Source organism: Aegilops tauschii, chromosome 6, assembly GCF_002575655.3.
Source record: "Aegilops tauschii subsp. strangulata cultivar AL8/78 chromosome 6, Aet v6.0, whole genome shotgun sequence".
NCBI classification, from domain to species: Eukaryota; Viridiplantae; Streptophyta; class Magnoliopsida; order Poales; family Poaceae; genus Aegilops; species Aegilops tauschii.
Window position 1 is genome coordinate 45,997,150 of NC_053040.3, and position 25,591 is coordinate 46,022,740.

Here is a 25,591-nt window from a genome sequence, read left to right on the forward strand (position 1 = left end):
CATCTCTCTTTTAGAAAATAAGGTTAAATGATAGAAGACTTCCTTCATTGGGATTGTATTCGAGGAAAATATCTTGCAGGAATTCTCTGTGCTCCAATGCTGATGTAAGTACCTGTTCTATATCACTATATTTTTACATCAGCATGTATTTTGTTAATCGGCGTGAATCCGACTTTTATCTGATCTAAAATTAGTTGTAGCAAAATGTTAAAGGCACCAATATTGATTTTTGTAAAGAAAACTTCCTGGTAGTTTGCATACTGAGCTGCATGAGTGTACTATCTCATATCATGCACATTACTGAATTGTAGTGCTGCTTTGGTTGCCCATTCATTCATTGTGTCAATGTTGCTTTCGTATTAGCTTACCTGGTTGATGATAGCTATGCCATATTGTGTTAATTTGGTGTTGGCTAGTTGCCCAAACGTTCGTTGTGCCAATGTTGCTATCCTATTATCTGACTTGGCCAATGATAGCAATGCTAGTGTCTTAATTTGGTGCAGGCTGCTGAAGATAAGAAGACAAACTCTGAAAACAGCAAGGCAACCCCATTGTTTCTTTCCAATAAATCTAGGCCAGGTAATATGCCAATAACTCATGATTAATCTGTTTGGTTCCCCTCCTAATTTATGTTATGATGAAGTGGTCGAAACACTCTCCACTATCAATAATACAAGCCTGCCAAAATCGCCATCTGAATCTGTTCAGTATCCTCTGTCTCGAATGCAACGGAAAAAATGTATGTTTGTGAACCAATTAATGGCTGAAGGAATGATGGAAATGGTGGAGGAATCAGAGGTGCAGAGTCGTGCGACACAACAACTGATCAATGTTTTCAGAGACAGTGTAGCAAAGCAGCAAGAACTTGCCCACATGCTTATGGGCGTCATCCGTGCTGAGGTTGCAGATTGTGACGTTGTAGATCGTTAGGTTCTGTTCGTTTATTTGCACTGGCATCAATCTTTGATTGCACAGTGGATGTAATTTCCTGTAATATATGCTGGATGTGCAACGTTTTTCCCTGTATGCCGTACCTTTGCTTGATCGGTTTTGGTCCTGTGCATAATTGCTCGTCGTAATGGGCTCAAATTATCTAATTTGGCCTAAAGACATGTACGAACTTTAGTGGGCCCATTAAGTTAATGGGCCGTTACCAGGCCAAAAGTTAATGGTCGGCCCTCTTAACTCCCCGGTCGTTAACAAGCTGACATTGAAGCGGGCAACAGGTGGGCCCAATTGATTCACGGGCCGTTAACAGGCTATTACTAAGTTCGGGCTACATATGGCCCAACTATACCGTGGGCCTTTAGCAAGCCGAAAGAGACAGCGGGCTTGTACAGGACCATGAAGAGCATGGGCCGCTAAGAGGCTGAAAGTCAGGTCGTATTGTAAATGGCCCAACTGTGTTGTGGGCCTTTAGCAGGCCGAAAGAGAAACCGGGCTGGCATGGGCCGTTAAAAGGCCAAAACTCAGGTCCGACTACAAATGGCCCAACTCATTTATGGTCCGTTAACAGGCTGAAAGGCACACAGGGCCGGGAGTTGGCCCAACACTTATATGGGTCGCTAAAAGGCCAAAACTCAGGTCCGACTACAAATGGCCCAACAGATATATGGGCCGTCACCAGGCTGAAAGACACACCAGGCCGAAAATTGGCCCAACACTTAAATGGGTCGCTAAAAGGCTGAAACTCAGGTCCGACTACAAATGGCCCAACTGATTTATGGGCCGTCAATAGGCTGAAAGACACACCGGGCCGGAAATTAGCCCAACATTTAAACGGGTCGCTAAAAGGCCGAAAGATGTACATCGTGAAAATTGACCCATCCACTAAATGGGCCGTTAACAGGCCGAAATCTCATCAGGCCGATATTGAGCCCAAATATATAGCGGGATGTTAACGGGCTCGAACTGACGATGGGCTGCAATGGTGTCAAATATTTAATGGGCCGTTGATGGGCCGAATTGGCACATCTCGTATGGGCCGTGGGCTTAAATGGACCTGACACAAGTAGGCCTTATATGGGCCGGCCTGCTATTTTTTACTGGGCCGGCCTTTTTCACCGGAATGGGCCACTGTTGGGCCGTGCCACGTGTCGACCTATCATAGGCGCCTCCTGTCCAATCAGTGGATGACATATGTCCCAACGGTGAGGCAACACGTGTTTCCTCCGGTCAATGATGATTTTACACGTGGAAAATCCCCATTGGTCCGGGCTATTAACGGGTTATCGGATCCAAAACCGGACCCGATAGCTTAACGGCGTTCCGTTACGGTGGATGCCACGTGTCTGTCACCCTTGACGAAAGCACTTCTGTGACGCGCGATTTATCGTCATGGAAGTGGACACTTCCGTGATGATAATTTTGGTAATGTCATGGAACACTTCTACGACAGCACAGGTATGACTAGCTTGATTCTGTCATAAAATTGTCATGGATGTACATGCATGACAGAAAACGTGGCCTACTGTGACAAACACGTGTATTTTTTTGTAGTGAGCAGTTGCGTCATAATCACGTGGCAGTCATGAGACTTTAGGTTCTGGAACTTTTTCTCTGGGATATTTATTATTCCCTTTATATTGAACGAGAAGCCAGACGGGACCTTCATAATGAGCAGGCACTCAAAGAGGATTTCCTTCTCTTCTTTGGTAAGAGGGTAGCTGGCAGGACCTTCATACTACTTTGGAGGCATTGCCGTCTTTTTCGTGCACACGTTGCTGGTCCTCCCATGCCTCCAGTGTATCTTTTGTCTTCCCATACACGCCCAAGAAGCCTAGCAGGTTCATGCAAAGATTCTTCGTCACGTGCATCACGTCGATTGTAGAGCGTACCTCTAGGTCTTTCCAATAGGGTAGGTCCCAAAATATAGATTTCTTCTTCCACAAGGGTGCGCGTCCCTCAGCGTCATTCGGAACAGATAGTCCGCCGGGACCCTTTCCAAAGATTATTTGTAAATCATTGACCATAGCAAGTATGTGATCACTAGTACGGACGACGGGCTTCTCCCGGTGATCGGCCACGCCTTTGAAATGCTTGCCTTTCTTTCGACATTGATGGTTGGTCGAGAGAAATCGATGATGCCCCAGGTACACATTCTTCCTGCATTTGTCCAAATATATACTTTGGGTGTCATCTAAATAGTGCGTGCATGCGTGGTATCCCTTGTGTGTCTGTCCTCAAAGGTTACTTAGAGAAGGCCAATCATTGATGGTCACAAACAGCAACGCATGTAGGTCAAATTCCTGTTGTTTGTGCTCATCCACACACATACACCGTTTCCATTCCATAGCTGTAAAAGTTCTTCAACTAATGGCCTTAGGTACACATCAATGTCGTTGCCGGGTTGCTTAGGGCCTTGGATGAGAACTGGCATCGTAATGAATTTCCGCTTCATGCACAACCAAGGAGGAAGGTTATAGATACATAGAGTCATGGGCAGGTGCTATGTTTGCTGCTCTGCTCCCCAAAAGTATTAATGCCATCCGCGCTTAAACCAAACCATACGTTCCTCGCCTCACCTGCAAACTCCCCCACTTTCTCTCGATTTTTCTCCACTATGACCCGTCAGCAGGTGCTCTCAACTTCCCGTCTTTCTTACGGTCCTCTTTGTGCCATCGCATCAACTTGGCATGTTCTTTGTTTCTGAACAGACGTTTCAACCATGGTATTATAGGAGCATACCACATCACCTTGCCAGGAACCCTCTTCCTGGGGCGCTCGCCGTCAACATCACCAGGGTCATCTCGTCCGATCTTATACCGCAATGCACCGCATACCGGGCATGCGTTCAAATCCTCGTACGCACCGCGGTAGAGGATGCAGTCATTAGGGTATGCATGTATCTTCTGCACCTCCAATCCTATAGGGCATACAACCTTCTTTGTTGCGTACGTATTGTCGGGCAATTCGTTATCCTTTGGAAGCTTCTTCTTCAATATTTTGAGTAGCTTCTCAAATCCTTTGTCAGGTACACCATTCTCTGCCTTCCACTGCAGCAATTCCAGTGTGGTACCGAGCTTTGTGTTACCATCTTCGCAATTGGGGACCCTTTTTGTCATCGTCTAACATGCGATCGAACTTCAGCTTCTCCTTTTCACTTTCTCATTGTCTCTTTGCATAAACAATGACCCGGCAAAGATCATCATCGGGCACACCGTCTGGTTCCTCTTGATCTTCAGCTTCCCCCGTTCCAGCATCACCGTATTCAGGGGGCACATAGTTGTCATCATCCTCTTCTTCTTCGTTGTCTTCCATTATAACTCCTCTTTCTCCGTGCTTGGTCCAAACATTATAGTGTGGCACGAAACCCTTATAAAGCAGGTGGCTGTGAAGGATTTTTCGGTCTGAGTAAGACTTCGTATTCCCACATATAGGGCATGAACAACACATAAAACCATTCTGCTTGTTTGCCTCAGCCACTTTGAGAAAATTATGCACGCCCTTAATGTACTCGGAGGTGCGTCTGTTACCGTACATCCATTGCCGGTTCATGTGCGTGCATTATATATAATTAAGTATGTCAAAAACCATTACAGAACATCATGAATACATAAGTGACCAAATTAATGGAAGTTCATCATCACATTAAAACCAAAGTACATACATAGTTCTCATTGAACAACATATAGCTCTCCAGAGCATCTAGTTAAACCATACATTGAAACTATCTAAAACATTTCAATGCAACAACAAATGCGATCATAATCGCAACTAAGGAAACAATTGATCAAACGGCATAATGATACCAAGCCTCGGTATGAATGACATATTTTCTAATTTTTCTAATCTTCAAGCGCATTGCATCCATCTTGATCTTGTGATCATCGATGATATCCGCAACATGCAACTCCAATATCATCTTCTCCTTCCTCAATTTTTTTTCAATTTTTCCTTCAAGTAATTGTTTTCTTCTTCAACTAAATTTAACCTCTCGACAATAGGGTCGGTTGGAATTTCCGGTTCACATACCTCCTAGATAAAAAAATATATGTCACGTTGGTGGGCATAATTGTCATAAACACTAAATGAACCAAACAGTTATAAAAGATAATATATACCACATCCGAATAATAGACAGGACAAGGGCCGACGAAGGCGGATACCAAAACCATCACACTATATAATAACAAACAATAATAAAAGTAAGAAAATTACACAAGTATCTATCTAAATCATACATGTAAGAACTTTTTTCTTTTAGAAAGAAGATAAGAAGAAGAGGCTAACCACGGTGGTGCCGGCGACGAGATCGGTGGGGGCGATCGACGACGGTGAGGACGGGGACGGGACAGGACGGACCGCCAAACCTAGACAAATCTTGAGGAAAATGGAGTTTGGACAAGGAGCTTCGAGAGGAGAAAGCTTAAGTGTGGCTCGGGCATTTCATCGAACACCTCATGTGCATAGGAGGTGAGCTAGAGCACCACAAAGCTCTCCCATGGCCGGCCAAAAAAACAGAGCACTTCACTGCTCCGCTCGCGGGCAAGGGGGTATATATAGGCATCTCATTGGTCCCGGTTCGTGGCTGGAACCGGGACTAAAGGACCCCATTTGGTCCCGGTTCCAGCTACAAACCGGGACCAATGGTTGTGGGCCAGGAGGGAGGCCCATTGGTCCCGGTTCGCGTCTGGAACCGGGACCAAAGGGGCCAGACGAACCGGGTCCAATGGCCCATGAGGCCCGGCCGGCCCCCTGGCCTCACGAACCGGGACCGATGTCCCCATGGGACTCGGTTCGTGAGTGAACCGGGATTAATGAGCTTACCCGGCCTGGACCAAATCCTTGTTTTCTACTAGTGAAGCCGACACCATAAATATCCCAATATATTATTGAATTGCACATGTGTGACACGTGCAGGATTACTACTGCTTACAAGTGTTAGAGATTGTAATTGGTACGTTTGTAATCCTCCCTACAATAAAAAGGATCTTCTAGAGAAAATAGTATCCGTTTTCCTAATGAGAACCGAATGATCATCTTGACATTCACGTCAAGCCTCCTGTAATCTCTTATAACTCCACAACAATTTATGGACCGCTATACATACAAGTGCGGTCCGAGACAAAGGGTTCAATGCTTCTCATTGTTTTTTACATCAAGAAGGAAAGTATGCCCTTTGACGCCGACTAGCACCCCTCCCTCGCAAATCCGTAACGCCACCATGAAGGAGAAAAACCCCTCCTCCGCCATCACATTCATAATCACTAGACACATGGACGAAAGTACAAATCAAGAGAACCAAAAAACAAAACGAACTCAACACCATGGACCTATGTTGAATGAGAATCCAATGGATCGACACCCATCTATCCACGAGATAAAAACACCAGTAGCTTCCTGACATTGGTCGTGGTGAACACGCCAGGATTGAAATTGAGATGAGAGATAATTACTATGTATGACACCGGGACGTCTATGACAAAGACACAAAAATCAGTAATAGCCCCATAGAGCGTCGAGTGTGGGGTTTATGCAGGGCTGTGTACCGACCTATGTGTCAGAGACCTGCAATTGTAATCAAAACCTTCTTGCATAATAACTAGATTTAAATAAAATAATAATACTCACAAGTATTGTGAAACAGAATGAGTATCCATACATGATCGGTTCACAAAGTGAGGATTTAGTGAAAAACAGTACAACTCAGGAAGCAAAAACATGAGGCATTTACAGATTAATGTGAGATGTGTACTTATACGTTGATATGCAAATGTGAGCCAGTGAAGAATAGAAATGGATAACTCAGAAAATAAGAAGAAGAATGGATATGAATTATTATGCTCTCTTTCAGGGTCTGAAGTTTCTTCAGCGTAGAGACAAGAGGGCAAAGACTGAACTGATATATCCCCAAGAAACTGATGGTGAAACGCGACAGCCAACTTCACCTTGTTCTGCTTTCGTTTGCTGTTAGATGATATTGGCGATCTGCTCTTTGAGCTCTGCCTAGCTGACTATTCCCTGCGTCGCAGGCTATTAGGAGTTGATTGAGGCTTGGATTATTTTGTGCTGCGTAATACACGCATGACACATGGTGAGCTCGTGCACAGCAGTCTGAAACTCTGAAACCAACTGAAGAAATCAACGATCAACTAACAATATTTTCCCTTCTTTTTCTGAGGTACCATGAATGAAACCTTCCTATTATGAACGAAACGTCTTGTGCCATGTCGCCAGAGGCGCACAAGAACTAAGCAAAGAGAGGAGAGATTTTTTTTTTCCTGTAACGAATTTTTTTATCAGGTTTCACGGGCAGACCTACACTTTGACCGGGACTTCTTCACCACCGGCTCTTTAGGCAGGCCTGCCGGCACACACAGCTTCAGGAGAACTTCACTACGGCTCTTTTGGCAGGCCTGCCGGTATAACAACCTGCAACACAGAAAACAGATTCTCTAACGGTACAACAACTATAGACAGGCAGGCACCCCGTCGAGCTCTTCTATGGGCGCGAGCAGGACATCATCGATCACGGATTCACGGTGTACAAACCCCACAGCAGAGGCAACTCGTGTTGCGGCAACATGAACTGGAGCAAAGACGCTTCTTCAGTCACCGCATCCCAAACAAAAAGAAAAGGGAAGCAGTACCAAAAATCAGGCATCTTTCAGTCACCGCGTCCTAAGGTAAAAGAGAAAGAAGGTAGAGTACCAGGCAGGCAGACAGTTGCAGCTCAACATTCAACATTCAATAGGAAGGACCAGATAAAAGTTCAACATTACATAATTGATGCGGATTAGCAAAATACGCGGTCAAATTCCTAAAAGTCCACCGCACAGTTCTCCGTTGTGGTAGTGCGAAGAGGGAGCACACCACAGGAACACCCCAACAGGCCATTTTGCATCTCGTTCTCAGCCATACGGAACAGAAGAACCTACGCCCAACCCAAGCCCATCTCTGGACCTCCTCCTAATACCTGCGGAGCAATAGTCAATGTTATTGGTCAAACAAGGTTGTACTGTTCCTTATATCTCACAATATTTGTATGATTCAAACACTGAACATTAGCTTCAACATCGTGGAAACTGGGCTGAAAGCTCCAAAGTCGAATCATCTAAGCTATTGGACAAAACCAACGGAACAGTTCATTTCAAGTGGCGCACCTTCAACTTCTTTTTTTTTAATCGACGGCCTTCAATTTCTATTGTTGGCATATTCTAACTAACTCTTTGGCTACATCAGAAGCTAAAAGACCAGTTGCTCAAATACCTCCATCAGAGGTAAATGCATAAAACAGGTGCATTCAGTTTGAACCTAGTAGGTATACTTTTTAGAAATATACAAGCTAGATAGTCAGTAGCAAACCAAAACTAAGTAAATTCATGTTCATTTAGAAAAGCCTCAAGCAAAATAGTCAGTAGCAAATCGAAATATACGAGCTAGATAGTCAAGGGATTCCTCCAGCCATGTGCCGTTGCCTGCTGGACTTTCGCCACCGTTGTCGCCAATCATCTTATATTAATTAATAATCACTGTTTCCTTCAGCTCTCAATTGATGAAGGCTAAATTTGACTATGTAGGTGCTCCAACCATAGCAGGTTTTATTGCCTTCACTCAAAAGGGAAGATTTATTTGGATGTAACTGCTCCTCATTCAATCATGATTCACTTCAATGATGACTGCGATGTATAGAATAGTGTTGTGGGGCTGTGGTGTAGTCACCTACGCGATACGAGAGCTCAAGTAAAAAAAGCCCACTACCCACAACCAGCATACCTAGATTTATTTTTTCTTACTTTCATGATTGATTTTCTTATGCAGAATCAAATTAATCAACTACTGTACTGAACAACTCCCCTGAAAATGTACACACAGCTAACAAAAATACAAGATTCAATGGCAGTCCAAGCAAAATTTAGGGCACCCTAAACCGGCATGGCCACAATATCACAAAGTCGACACACCGAAAGAAGAAAGCTAAAAGGAGCCGATGCTAGCGTCATTGTCGTCACCTGTCGCATCACGGCCAAACGATCGTAACTTTATGACGGAAAAACACAGACGCGTTTTACATAGTGGTCAGCCTTCCTACCTTCATGCATTCTTGTTCGAAGAGCCAAGTCTATGTAAGAAACAAACAAACTTGCGCCAAGGACACTTTCTTCTCTACCCCACTGTTAATGCAATGAGGCCAAGGCTTACCGCTTGACCATATGCTAGACATAGATAATTTCAACTTTGAATAGTACCTTCGAAGGAAGGATGTGCACAACTTGTGTGTATTTGATTCGCTACAACCTGTCACCACCGCCTGGATGATGACACGACTCCACTATTATGAAAATGAAAACATAACACATGAACCATCAAACATGTAACATAGTCGACTACAAAACCCTTGGTGCGACCCAAATGTCGCATGCCATGATTGTTATTTCCACCACAAGCCATCATGCCAATAACCTGCGTCACCCATAGGGAATGCACAAAGGGATGCACGTCTATCATGGCTAGCGAGGTGCCTCTGTTGGACACAATGCCATTTTCCAATCTGGCAAGCCTTATCCAAAGATTTCATCCAAAGACCAATGCTCAGAAGTAGACAATGATGCCCTTAGGCGTCGATGCGAGTAAAGGTTTTGCTCAGAGCACCTCTGACCAAACATCCCTGCACAACCATCCATGGTAGTAGCCATTGGCTTGTGGCCATAGTCCTGACTCTGAACACCACACTCACAAGGGCCAGTAGACCCTACAGCGTCACTGGCTCTCACTCCCGCTGACTCGCAACCCTCCCCTCAAATTCATGCCGCTGTCGGCGTTCTGGGAACTAGGGTACCCAGACTTGCCTGCATGCGGCCCACGGTGTGGCTCCACCAACGGCTTGGTACGGCCCATCTACGAGCCATCAAGACAAGACCCTCGAGAGGGGCCAAGTCTCGCGAGGCGGGTGACATCAAGACCTCTGGAGGGAGCAGCCTCTCCATGCGGCCTCCTGAGGAGCGGAGATTTCTATGCAGGTGCCCAACCTCATGAGGTTGCGGTGACGCAAGCCATGATGACCAAGGCCAGGTAGGCGCCAGCAGGCGCAGAGAAGATAGTTTCCTCTTTGGTGCTAAGGAGGCAGGCGCATGCATGGGTTCCCGAGGAATCAGACAAAGGTTTCCATTCCAGTGTAACGAGACCAAGACCGCCAGGACGGCAGGGCGGATGTCATCACCGAGCCCACCACGGCGTCATGACCAGAAGCTTTGCAGGCGAAGACCACCTTTCGTCAGGATAAGATGTACTACTTGTCCCCTTTCAAGTTGGCCACTGTGGGATCCCTTCCCACCTATGTTTTGGGGGGAAGAGGACCGAGGCCACTATAAGTATAGGTTAGCCACCACCGAGAGAGGGATCCAGACCCATCGGACCCTTTCCACCCTCACAAGAGCAGACCCCACGAGGTTGTTCATCCCTTGTACCAGTTCATCCTTAGCCCCTCGTGAGGCTAATCCACCACAAAGCAGGAGTAGGGTCTTACACCACAAGGTGGCCCGGACCTGGGTAAACTGTCGTGTCCATCTTCTCCTTTGTTCATCGAGCTAGGCTGTGGGGGTGACGAGTTGGTTGGCTGGAGAGGTTGAGTTCTTCGCACACACCCCAGAGTTCGAACCTTTCTTGGGTCTGCGGAGCCCTGAATCCGACATTTGGCGCGCCAGGTAGGGGCGTGTCGAAGCTCGGTCTCTTCACCAACTACGTTCAGCCCTCACCCATCGCATCCATGGCGGAGGCTCCCCGACCTTGCGCTGAGCATTGGGCCACTCGCACCACCAGGAGGCGCCCCTCGGCCGCGGAGATCATCATCACCCCATGCTCCCACTAGTAGAAAAGGGCCTAATGTTCAGCTCATTAGTCTCGGTTTGTAATTGAACCGGCACTAATGTGACCATTAGTGCTGGTTCCAATGGCTAGGCGGCTGGCGCTCATTAGTCCCGGTTCATGGCGAACCTTTAGTACCGGTTCGTGCCACGAACCGGGACTAAAGAGGTGGTGGCAGGCTGGTGGCAGGTTGCTGCCCCACCAACACCTTTAGTCCCTGTTCGTGGCACGAACCGGGACTAGAGATGCACCTTTAGCCCCGGTTCGTATAACCAACCGGGACTAAAGATCATCCTATATAAACCCTTCATCGACCCCGAGCTCTCTGTTCTTCCCCTTTCCTCTCCTCTCTGTTTTCTTCCTCTCCTCTCGAGCTCATCCTCCATTTTTGACAAAATTTGTCAATATTTGAAGGCACCCCATCCATCCAATTGATCACAAAGTTTAGCAACTTTGTCCTTTCATCTCTCATTGCTAGATTAGCTATTGCAATGCTTTATAAGTATAGTGATTTGTGGATTTTAGTTTGGGAGGAATTATATGTGGTAGTTTATTTGATTTATATGCAATTTGAGCTCAAAATAACTCTTAGTTTGCATATGTAGGTGTGGTTTACTTAGTGCCTTCCCGTCTCCATCCTAACCACCGTCGATCGCCCGCACCGTCCCGTCGCCGGCGTGACCTTGTGGTGAGCCTCTTGTTCTTATCTTCTTTATATAAAAAATAATGTATGTGTGATTTAGATATATAGTTACTTGTATAATTATCTTACCCGTACGTTGTTTGTTATACATAGTGCCATGGTTTTGATATTCGTCCCCGTCGGCCCTCGTCCGGTTTATGATTCGGATGTGGTATATTCTCTTTTATAACTATTTTTTGCATTTCGTGTTTATGAAAAATTATGCACATCAAGTTGACATAGATATTTCTATCTAGGAGGTATGTGAACCGGAAATTCCAACCGACTCTATTGTTGATAGGTTAAATTTAGTTGAAAATGAAAACAAGTATTTGAAAGAAAAATTGAAAAGAATTGAGGAGGAGAAGATGGAATTGGAGTTGCATGTTGCCGATGTCGTCGATGATCACAAGATCAAGATGGAGAAAATGTGCTTGAAGAGTAGAAAGATTAGAAAATATGCCATTGATAGTGAGGCTTGGTATCATTATGTTGTTTGATCTATTGTTACCTTAGTTGCGATCTTGATCGCATTTGTTGTTGCATTTAAATGCTTTAGCTAGAGAGTTTGTGTGTTGTTTTATGAGAATAAGTGTGTATGAACTTTATGTATGAATTTGTATTAATTTGGTCTTTTCGGTGTTGTGTAATGAAGATGAGCCGGCAATGGATGTACGATGACCGATGCTCTCCCCAGTTCGTTAATGGCGTGCGTACTTTTCTGCTTGCGGCTGAGGCAAACAAGCGGGCGGATGGTTTTATGTCTTGTCCATGTGCTGGCTGTAAGGATGATCGGAATTACTCGAAGTGAAGAACCATTCACGTCCACCTGTTTGAGTATGGTTTCATGCCCCACTATAATGTTTGGACCAAGCACGGAGAAAGAGGGGTTATGATAGAAGACAATGAAGAAGAAGAGGACGGCGAAAGCTATTCTGGCCATGGGTTCCCTGAATATGATGGTACAACAATGGGGGAAGAAGCTGAGCCGGTAATGCAGGAAGAAGCTGAAGAAGAGGCATCAGATGAGCCCATTGATGATCTAGGTCGGGCCATTACCGATGCAAAGAGAAAGTGCACAACTGAAAAGGAGAGGCTGAAGTTGCAGCGCATGTTAGAGGATCAGAAGAAATTGTTGTACCCAAATTACGAAGCTGACAAGAAGCTGGGCACCACACTGGAATTGCTGCAATGGAAGGCAGAGAATGGCGTATCTGACAAGGGATTTGGAAACTTGGTGATAATGTTAAAAAAGATGCTTCCAAAGGACAACGAATTTCCCAAGAGTACGTACGAAGCAAAAAAGGTTGTCTGCCCTCTAGGATTAGAGGTGCAGAAGATACATGCATGCCCTAACGACTGTATCCTCTACCGCGATGAGTACGAGGATTTAAACGCGTGCCCGGGGCGGTGCATTATGCTATAAGATCAGCCGCGATGACCCTGGTGATGTCAAGGGCGAGCGCCGCAGGAAGAAGATTTATGCCAAGGTGATGTGGTATGCTCCTATAATACCACGGTTGAAATGTTTGTTCCAAAACAAAGAGCATGCCAAGTTGACGCGATGGCACAGAGAAGACTGTAAGAAAGACGGGAAGTTGAGAGTACCCGCCGACGGGTCACAGTGGAGAAAAATTGAGAGAAAGTACTGGGAGGACTTTGCAGGTGACGCATGGAACGTATGGTTTGGTCTAAGCGCAGATGGCATTAATCCTTTTGGGGAGCAGAGCAGCAATCATAGCACCTGGCCTATGACTCTATATATGTATAACCTTCCTCCTTAGTTGTGCATGAAGCGGAAGTTCATTATGATGCCAGTGCTCATCCAAGGCCCTGAGCAACCAGACAACGACGTTGATGTGTACCTAAGGCCAGTAGTTGAAGAACTCTTACAGTTGTGGAATGGAAAAGGTGTACGTGTGTGGGATGAGCACAGACAAGAGGAATTTGACCTACATGCGTTGCAGTTTGTGACCATCAATGATTGGCCGTCTCTCAATAACCTTTTAGGACAGACAAACAAGGGATACCGCACATGCACGCACTGTTTGGATCATACCGACAGTATATATCTGGATAATTGTAAGAAGAATGTGTACCTGGGACATCGTCGATTTCTTCCGAGCAGGCATCCCGTAAGAAAGAAAGGCAAGCATTTCAAAGGTGAGGCAAATCACCGGACGAAGCCTCGCCACCGTACTGGTGATGATGTACATGATATGTTAAAGGATTTGAAGGTAATCTTTGGAAAGGGTCCTAGCGGACAATCTGTTCCGAATGACGCTGACGGACGTGCACCCTTGTGGACGAAGAAATCTATATTTTGGGACCTACCCTATTGGAAAGACCTAGAGGTCTGCTCTACAATCGACGTGATGCATGTGACGAAGAATCTTTGTGTGACCCTGCTTGGCTTCTTGGGCATGTATGGGAAGGCAAAAGATACACCGGAGGGACGGGAGGACCAGCACCGTATGCACGGAAAAGATGGCATACATCAGGGTCATATGCCAGCTACGCTCTTACCAAAGAAGAGAAGGAAATCTTCTTTGAATGCCTGCTTAGTATGAAGGTCCCGTCTGGCTTCTCGTCCAATATAAAGGGAATAATAAACATGGTAGAGAAAAAGTTCTAGAACCTAAAGTCTCATGACTGCCACGTGATTATGACGGAGCTGCTTCCAGTTGCATTGAGGGGGCTTCTATCGAAAAATGTTCGATTAGCCATTGTGAAGCTATGTGCATTCCTCAATGCAATCTCTCAGATGGTAATCGATCCAGAAATCATACCAAGGTTAGAGAATGATTTGGTGCAATGTCTTGTCAGTTTCGAGTTGGTGTTCCCACCATCCTTCTTCAACATCATGACGCACGTCCTAGTTCACCTATGCGAAGAGATTAACGTTCTGGGTCCTATATTTCTACACAATATGTTCTCCTTTGAGAGGTTCATCGGAGTCTTAAAGAAACATGTTCATAACCGTGCTAGGCCAGAAGGAAGCATCTCCAAGGGCCATGAAAATGAGGAGGCCATTGAGTTTTGTATTGACTTTATTCCTGACCTTAAGCCGATTGGTGTTCCTGAATCGTGGCATAAGGGCAGACTGGGTGGAAATGGCACGCTAGGACCGAACCAAATAATATATATGGAGGGGCATTCTCTCACTCAAGCACACTACACATTTCTACAAAATTCCGCCTTAGTGGCTCCGTATATGGAGGAACGCAAGAATACTCTACGCTCCAAACACCCGGAGCAGTCTGACGACTGGATTACACATGAACAAATGGGGACTTTCGCGGGTTGGTTGCACACACGTGCCATGCATGACGACGCTGTTGAAGATGACATGTACTTGTTGTCCCAGTTACCATCTCCGAATATAATGACTTTCAAAGGGTACGAGATAAATGGGAATACATTTTACACGATCACCCAAGATAAGAAGAGCACCAACCAAAACAGTGGTGTCCGCTTTGATGCAGCAACCCAGAGGGGAAAGGACACATATTATGGTTACATAGAGGAGATATGGGAACTTGAATATGGACGTGGTTTGATGGTCCCTTTGTTACAGTGCAAATGGGTCAATCTGACACGAGGCGGTGTAATGGAAGACCCGCAGTACGGAATGACAACAGTGGATCTCAACAATCTTGCGTACGCGGACGAACCATTCGTCCTAGCCAGTGATGTGGCGCAAGTTTTCTATGTGAAGGACATGTCTACCAAGCCGATAAAAAGAAAAGATAAGGAAGCGAATACATCATACGATGAGGCAAAGCGCCACATAGTTCTTCCAGGGAAAAGAAACATTATGGGAGTGGATGACAAGACAAACATGTCAGAAGATTAATGGTTGAAGCTTTTTCACATAAGCATCGCAACCCCAAACTTTAAGAAACGACAACTTGGGTTTCTAGCCAAACCATAGTTCATAAGGTGTCGTCTCATCGGATTTAGATGGTGCCCTATTTAACATGAATGCAGCCGTCTCTAAAGCATAACCCCAAAATGATAGCAGTAAGTCAGTAAGAGACATCATAGATCGCACCATATCTAATAAAGTGCGGTTACGATGTTTGGACACACCATTACGCTGTGGTGTTCTGGGTGGCGTGACTTGCGAAACTATTCTGCATTGTTTCAAATGAAGACCAAACTCGTAACTCAAATATTCTCCTCCATGATCAGATCGCAGAAACTTTATTTTCTTGTTACGATGATTTTCCACTTCACTCTGAAATTCTTTGAACTTTTCAAATGTTTCAGACTTATGTTTCATCAAGTAGATATATCCATATCTACTCAAATCATCTGTGAAGGCCAGAAAATAACGATACTTGCCGCGAGCCTCAACACTCATTGGACCGCATACATCAGTATGTATTATTTCCAATAAGTCAGTTGCTCGCTCCATTGTTCCAGAGAACTGAGTCTTTAGTCATCTTGCCCATGAGGCATGGTTCGCAAGCATCAAGTGATTCATGATCAAGTGATTCCAAAAGTCCATCAGTATGGAGTTTCTTCATGCGCTTTACACCAATATGACCCAAACGGCAGTGCCACAAATAGGTTGCACTATCATTATCCACTCTGCATCTTTTGGCTTCAATATTATGAATATGTGTATCACTACTATCGAGATTCAACAAAAATAGACCACTCTTCAAGGGTGCATGACCATAAAAGATATTAATCATATTAATAGAACAACCATTATTCTCAGATTCAAATGAATAATCGTCTCGCATCAAACAAGATCCAGATATAATGTAAATGCTTAACGCTGGCACCAAATAACAATTATTCAGGTCTAAAACTAATCCCGAAGGTAGATGTAGAGGTAGCGTGCCAACGACGACCACATCGACTTTGGAACCATTTCCCACGTGCATCATCACCTCGTCCTTAGCCAATCTTTGCTTAATCCGTAGTCCGTGTTTCGAGTTGCAAATATTAGCAACAGAACCAGTATCAAATACCCAGGCACTACTGCGAGCATTAGTAAGGTACACATCAATAACATGTATATCACATATACCTTTGTTCACTTTGCCATCCTTCTTATCCACCAAATACTTGGGGCAGTTCCACTTCCAGTGACCAGTCCCTTTGCAGTAAAAGCACTCAGTCTCAGGCTTATGTCTAGACTTGGGCTTCTTCACTTGAGCAGCAACTTGCTTGCCGTTTTTCTTGAAGTTCCCCTTCTTCCCTTCACCCTTCTTCTTGAAACTGGTGGTCTGTTGACCATCAACACTTGATGCTCCTTCTTGATTTCTACCTCCGCAACCTTTAGCATCCCGAAGAGCTCAGGAATTGTCTTATCCATCCCTTGCATATTATAGTTCATCACAAAGCTTTTGTAGCTTGGTGGCAGTGATTGAAGAACTCTGTCAATGACACTATCAACTGGAAGATTAACTGCCAGCTGAGTCAAGTGATTATGATACCCAGACATTTTGAGTATATGTTCACCAACAGAACTATTCTCCTCCATTTTGCAGCTGTAGAACTTATTGGAGACTTCATATCTCTCAATCCGGGCATTTGCTTGAAATATTCACTTCAACTCCTGGAACATCTCATATGCTCCATGACGTTCAAAACATCGTTGAAGTCCCGGTTCTAAGCCGTAAAGCATGGCACATTGAACTATCGAGTTGTCATCAGCTTTGCTCTGCAGACGTTCACAACGTCCAGCGTTGCTCTTGCAGCGGGTCTTGCACCTAGCGGTGCTTCCAGGACGCAATTCTTCTGTGCAGCAATGAGGATAATCCTCAAGCTACGGACCGAGTCCGTGTAGTTGCTACCATCATCTTTCAACTTTGCTTTCTCTAGGAACGCATTAAATTCAAAGGAACAGTAGCACGGGCCATTGATCTACAACAACATAGACATGCAAATACTATCAGGTACAAAGTTCATGATAAATTAAAGTTCAATTAATCATATTACTTAAGAACTCACACTTAGATTGACATCCCTCTAATCATCTAAGTGACCACGTGATCCAAATCAACTAAACCATGTCCGATCATCACGTGAGATGGAGTAGTTTTCAATGGTGAACATCACTATGTTGCTCATATCTACTATATGATTCACGCTCGACCTTTCGGTCTCAGTGTTCCGAGGCCATATCTGCATATGCTAACCCGAGTATTCTGCATGTGCAAAACTGGCTTGCACCCGTTGTATGTGAACATAGAGCTTATCACACCCGATCATCACGTGGTGTCTCGGCACGACGAACTGTCGCAACGCTGCATACTCAGGGAGAACACTTGTACCTTATAATGCTACCGCCGTACTAAGCAAAATAAGATGCATAAAAGATAAACATCACATGCTATGAAAATAAGTGATATGATATGGCCATCACCATCTTGTGCCTTTGATCTCCATCTCCAAATCACTGTCATGATCACCATCATCACCGGCTTGACACCTTGACCTCCATCGTAGCATTGTTGTCGTCTCGCTAAGTATTGCTTCTACGACTATCGCTACCACTTAGTGATAAAGTAAAGCAATTACATGGTGATTGCATTTCATACAATAAAGCGACAACCATAAGGCTCCTACTAGTTGCCGATAACTTTTACAAAACATGATCATCTCATACAACAATTTATATATCATCACGTCTTGACCATATCACATCACAACAAGCCCTGCAAAAACAAGTTAGACATCCTCTACTTTGTTGTTGCAAGTTTTACGTGGCTGCTACGGGCGTTAGCAAGAACCGTTTTTACCTACGCATCAAAACCACAATGATTTTTCGTCATGTGTGTTGTTTTAACCTTCAACAAGGACCGGGCGTAGTTACACTCGATTCAACAAAAGTTGGAGAAACAGACACCCACTAGCCACCTGTGTGCGAAGCACGGCGGCAGAACCAGTCTCATGAACGCGGTCATGTAATGTCTGTCTACGCCGCTTCATCCAACAATACCGCTAAATGAAAGAATGACATGTTGGTAAGTAGTATGACTATTATCGCCCACAACTCTTTGTGTTCTACTCGTGCATATAACATCTACGCATAGACCTGGCTCTGATACCACTGTTGGGGAACGCAGTATTTCAAAAAATTTACCTATGATCACGCAAGATCTATTTATGTGATGCATAGCAATGAGCGGGAGAGTGTGTCCACGTACCCTCGTAGACCGAAAGCGGAAGCGTTAAGGAACGCGGTTGATGTAGCCGAACGTCTTAGCAAGTACCGAACGCACGGCACCTCCGCGATCTGCACACGTTCAGCTCAGTGATGTCCCTCGAACTCTTTATCCAGCTGAGGCCGAGGGAGAGTTCCTTCAGCACGACGGCGTGGTGACGGTGTTGATGAAGTTACCGACGCAGGGCTTTGCCTAAGGACTACAACGATATGACCGAGGTGGAAATCTGTGGAGGGGGGCACTGCAGACGCCTAAGATCAACTTTGATGTGTTCTAGGGTCCCCCTGCCCACGTATATAAAGGAGGGAGGAGGAGCCCGGCCGACCCACATAGGCGCGCCACAGGGGGGAGGAATCCTCCTCCGAGTAGGGGTAGGACTCCCCCCTTTCCTAGTCCTACTGGGAGAAGAAGGAAGGAGGGGGAAAGAGACACTAGTAGAAAAAGGGGCTTTTGGCCCGGTTGGTAAGGCCCTTTAGTCCCAGTTTTTGAACCGGGACTAAAGGGTCGTTACTAATGCCTCTCCCCTTTAGTCCCGGTTCTTACACGAACCGGGACTAAAGGCCGCGGCCATGTGGAGCTCCACCTTTAGTCCCGGTTGGTAACACCAACCGGGACAAAAGGAAATTTTATGATTTAAAAAAAAAAAAATTTGATTTTTTTTGATTTTCAAATTTCTGAATTATTTTAACCTCTAATCTCTAATCACCACCCCTCATCACTGCTCAATTTATCCTCTAATCTCTAATCACCCCTCATCATTCCAAATCATCTAACTTCCGGGACGGTCACCCATCCTCTCACTACTCCAGCCTGAGCATGCTTAACTTCCGGGTTCTATTCTCCCTCGTTTCCAAGTCTCCACTTGTTGTTTTCCTGACAATAGTAAGTTGTCAATCCTATTAACCCTCAGGAATTTAGCTTGAGCATGAAGTGACACATTTCACTGTTTGAGTTTGAAACTATAGTTTTAAAAAACAATAATTATTTAATAACACTAATATTTCTTGAATAATTACTTTGACCATTGTTTGACCTCAGTTTGACCACAGTTTGACCAGATTTGACCAAAATTCAAAAAAACTGAAATAATTATTTAGTAACACTAATATTCTAGAATAATTAGTTTGACCACAGTTTGACAAGATTTGACCACATTTTTTCCAAAAAAAAATTGAAACTATATTTTTTTCTGTTACTAGTGGCGCACCTAGCAAATGGTGCGCCACTAGTAAGTTTGAAATTTTTCGATTTTTTCCCACTCTAGATCTTAAAAGCCGCGTAACTTTTTTTCTGTGAGGTTTTTGAGGATTTTGAAAATGTTTAACGAGGTTCCCCCTGTTACATCCGAATTTAACTATTCGAGTAGATGATTTTTCATATAAAAAACTTTTTAATCCGAGTTCGTATGCAAAAGTTATGCCCATTTTACAAATTCCAGAGAGATTTTGCAAATAAAGTCAAAATTCATATTTCTAAATTTTCCCAACAACTAGACCACATATCACATGGGAAACTTATTTTATTTTATTTTTTGGACATTTCCATCATTTTCTTTTGTTTTTTCTAAAACTGAAAAGGCGGTCCACTAGGGGGGGTGGTGGTGGTGGTAGAGTTTGAAAATGGGACCTTTAGTACCGGTTCGTGCCATGAACCAGTACTAATGCCTCAAAGCCCATTAGTACCGGTTGGTGGCACCAACCGGGACTAAAGGTCTAACCTTTAGTCCCGCACCAACCGGGACTAAAGGTCTAACCTTTAGTCCCGGTTGGTGCCACCAACCGGTACTAATGGGCATCGCAACCTTTAGTCCCGGTTCGTGGCACCAACCGGGACTAAAGGGCCCAGGTGAACCGGGACTAATGCCTTAGCCGCACGAACCAGGACCAATGCTCACATTAGTCCCGGTTCGTGACTGAATTGGGACTAATGTGAATACTGCCCTGTGACCAAAGCCCTGTTTTCTACTAGTGAGAAGGAAGGAGGGGGCGCTGCCCCTCCCCTTAGTCCAATTCGGACTAGGCCCATGGGGGGGGGGGGGCGCGGCCAGCCCTTGGCAGCCCCTCTCTCTCTCCCCTAGGCCCAATAAGGCCCATTACTTCTACGGTGGTTCCGACAACCCTTCCGGCACTCCGATATTTATCCGGTGACCCCCGGAACACATCCGGTGTCTGAATAACATCGTCCAATATATCATTCTTTATGTCTCGACAAGTTCGAGAGTCCTCGTCATGTCCGTGATCATATCCGGGACTTCAAACTACCTTCGGTACATCAAAACACATAAACTCATAATGCCGATCGTCATCGAACGTTAAGCGTGCGGACCCTACGGGTTCGAGAACTATGTAGACATGAACGAGACTCATCTCCGGTCAATAACCAATAGCGGAACCTGGATGCTCATATTGGCTCCCACATATTCCATGAAGATCTTTATCGGTCAAACTGCATAACAACATAGGTTGTTCCCTTTGTCATCGGTATGTTACTTGCCCAAGTCTCTTTACTTGTTCCGTAATGCATCATCCCGCAACTAACTCATTAGTCACATTGCTTGCAAGGCTTATACTGATGTGCATTACCGAGAGGGTCCAGAGATACCTCTCCGACAATCGGAGTGACAAATCCTAATCTCGATCTATGCCAACTCAACAAACACCATTGGAGACACCTGTAGAGCATATTTATAATCACCCAGTTACATTGTGACGTTTGATAGCACACTAAGTGTTCCTCCGGTATTCGGGAGTTGCATAATCTTATGGTCATAGGAACATGTATAAGTCATGAAGAAAGCAATAACAACAAACTAAACGATCATCATGCTAAGCTAATGGATGGGTCTTGTCAATCAGATCATTCCCTAATGATGTGATTCTGTTAATCAAATGAAAACTCTTGTCTATGGCTAAGAAACTTAACCATCTTTGATTAACGAGCTAGTCAAGTAGAGTAATACTAGTGACACTCTGTTTGTCTATGTATTCACACATGTACTAAGTTTCTGGTTAATACAATTCTAGCATGAATAATAAACATTTAACATGATATAAGGAAATATAAATAACAACTTTATTATTGCCTCTAGGGCATATTTTCCTTCATTATCCGCCAAATACTGGGCTTCGTCTTCCCGGGAGTGGCAACTTTCTTGCCATTCTTCTTGAAGTTCCCCTTCTTTCATTGCCCTTTTTCTTGAAACTAGTGGTCTTGTTAACCATCAACACTTGATGCTCCTTCTTGATTTCTACCTTCGCAGCTTCGAGCATAGCGAAGAGCTCGGGAATTGTCTTATCCATCCCTTGCATATTATAGTTCATCATGAAGCCTTTGTAGCTTGGTGGCAGTGATTGAAGAACTCCGTCAATAACAGCATCATCCGGAAGATTAACTCCCAGCTGAGTCAAGTGGTTATGGTGCCCAGACATTCTGAGTATGTGTTCACTAACAGAACCGTTCTCCTCCATCTTGCAGCTATAGAAGTTGTTGGAGACTTCATATCTCGCAACTCGGGCATTTGCTTGAAATATTAACTTCAACTCCTGGAACATCTCATATGGTCCATGACGTTCAAAACGTCTTCGAAGTCCCGATTCGAAGCCGGAGAGCATGGCACACTGAACTATCGAGTAGTCATTAGATCGAGCTTGCCAGACGTTCATAATATCAGCATCTGCTCCTGCAGCAGGCCTTTCACCTAGCGGTGCATCAAGGACATAATTCTTCTATGCAGCAATGAGGATAATCCTCAAGTTACGAACCCAGTCCGTGTAGTTGCTACCATCATCTTTCAACATAGATTTCTCTAGGAACGCATTAAAATTGAAGGGAACAGTAGCACGGGCCATTGATCCACAACATAGATATGCAAAAACTATCAGGACTAAGTTCATGATAAATTAAGTTCAATTAATCATATTACTTAAGAACTCCCACTTAGATAGACATCCCTCGAGTCATCTAAATGATCACGTGATCCATATCAACTAAACCATGTCCGATCATCACGTGAGATGGAGTAGTTTTCAATGGTGAACATCTCTATGTTGATCATATCTACTATATGATTCACGTTCGACCTTTTGGTCTCCAGTGTTTCGAGGCCATGTCTGTACATGCTAGGCTCGTCAAGTTTAACCCGAGTATTCCCCACGTGAAAAACTGTCTTGCACTCATTGTATGTGAACGTAGAGCTTATCACACCCGATCATCACGTGGTGTCTTGGCACGACGAACTGTCGCAACGGTCCATACTAATGGAGAACACTTATACCTTGATATTTTAGTGAGGGACCATCTTATAATGCTACCGCCGTACTAAGCAAAATAAGATGTATAAAAGATAAACATCACATGCAATCAAAATATGTGACATGATATGGCCATCATCATCTTGTGCCTTTGATCTCCATCTCCAAAGCACCGTCATGATCTCCATCGTCACCGGCTTGACACCTTGATCTCCATCATAGCGTCGTTGTCGTCTCGCCAGCTATTGCTTCTACAACTATCGCTAACGCATAGTGATAAAGTAAAGCAATTACATGGCAATTGCATTTCATACAATAAAGCGTCAACCATAAGGCTCCTGCCAGTTGCCGATAACTTTTACAAAACATGACCATCTCATACAATAACATATATCACATCATGTCTCTACCATATCACATCACAACATGCCCTGCAAAAACAAGTTAGACGTCCTCTACTTTGTTGTTGCAAGTTTTACATGGCTGCTATGGGCTTCTAGTAAGAACCGTTCTTACCTACGCATCAAAACCACAACGATGTTTCGGTTGTAGTCAAATTCAATTCAACTGAAGTTGGAGAAACAGACACCCGCCAACCACCTTTATGCAAAACAAGTTGCATGTCTGTCGGTGGAACCGGTCTCATGAACGTGGTCATGTAAGGTTAGGCCGGGCCGCTTCATCCATCAATACCGCCGAATCAAAATAAGACATTGGTGTTAAGCAGTATGACTATCATCGCCCACAACTCTTTGTGTTCTACTCGTGCAAATCATCTATAGACCTGGCTCGGATATCATTGTTGGGAAACGTAGCATGCAATTTCAAAAAAAAATTCCTACGCTCACGCAAGATCTATCTAGGAGATGCATAGCAACAAGAGGGGGAGAGTGTGTCCACGTACACTCGTAGACCGAAAGCGGAAGCGTTAGTTTAATGTGGTTGATGTAGTCGAACGTCTTCGCGATTCAACCGATCAAGTACCGAACGTATCGCACCTCTGTGTTCAGCACAAGTTCAGCTCGATGACGTCCCTCAAACTCTTGATCCAGCAAAGTGTCGAAGGACAGTTTCGTCAGCACGACAGCGTGATGATGGTGATGGTGAAGTGATTCGCGTAGGGCTTCGCCTAAGCACTACGACAATATGACCGGAGGAGTAAACGCTGGAGGGGGGCACCGCACACGGCTAAGAAACAATTGATGTGCCTAGAGGTGCCCCCACCTGCCCCCGTACATAAAGGAAGAGAGGGGAGGAGGCCGGTCTAGGGGCGCGCCAAGTGGGAGGGAAACCCACTTGGACTCCTAGTCCTATTCGCCCCCTTCCTTCTTTCGGAGGGGAAAAGGGGTAAGGAGAGGGAGAGGGAGAAGGAAAGGGGGCTGCGCCCCCTCCCCTTGTCTAATTCGGACTCCGCATGGGGGGGGGGGGCGCCACCCCCTTGTGGGCAGCCTTGCCTCTCCCCTATGGCCCATTAGGCGCATTACTTCCCCCGAGTGGTTCCGGTAACCTCCCGGTACTCCGAAAAATACCCAAAACACTCCGGAACCATTTCGGTGTCCGAATACTATCGTCCAGTATATCAATCTTTACCTCTCAATCATTTTGAGACTCCTCGTCATCTCCGTGATCTCATCTGGGACTCCGAACAAACTTCAGTCACCAAAACACATAACTCATAATACTAATCGTCATTGAACGTTAAGCGTGCGAACCCTACGGGTTCGAGAACTATGTAGACATGACCGAGACACATCTTCGATCAATAACCAACAACGGAACCTGGATGCTCATATTGGTTCCTACATATTCTACGAAGATATTTATCGGTCAAACCGCAATGACAACATATGTTATTCCCTTTGTCATCGGTATGTTACTTGCCCGAGATTCGATCGTCGGTATCTTCATACCTAGTTCAATCTCGTTACCGGCAAGTCCCTTTACTCGTTTCGTAATGCATCATCCCACAACTAACTATTAGTCACATTCCTTGCAAGGCTTATCATGATGTGCATTACCGAGAGGTCTCAGAGATACCTCTCCGATACTCGGAGTGACAAATCCTAATCTCGATCTATGCCAACCCAACAAACACCTTCGGAGACACCTGTAGAGCATCTTTATAATCACCCATTTACGTTCTGACATTTGATAGCACATAAGGTGTTCCTCCGGTATTTGGGAGTTGCATAATCTCATAGTCAAAGGAATATGTATAAGTCGTGAAGAAAGCAATAGCAATAAAACTTAACGATCATTATGCTGAGCTAACGGATGCGTCTTGTCCATCACATCATTCTCCTAATGATGTGATCCCGTTCATCAAATGACAACACATGTCTATGGTTAGGAAACTTAACCATCTTTGATTAACGAGCTAGTCTAGTGGAGGCATACTAGGGACACAATGTTTTGTCTATGTATTCACACATGTATCAAGTTTCCGGTTAATACAATTCTAGCATGAATAATAAACATTTATCATCATATAAGGAAATATAAATAACAACTTTATTATTGCCTCTAGGGCATATTTCCTTCAAACGTCCCTTCCTGTGCTGCGGTGATATACTTCTGAAGCTTCTTGACGGGTATTGTAAGTTGGTCGTCCGTCCAATGGCACTTCCCTGTTTCAGGGTCCAAAGTTCCTCCAACCCCGAAGAACC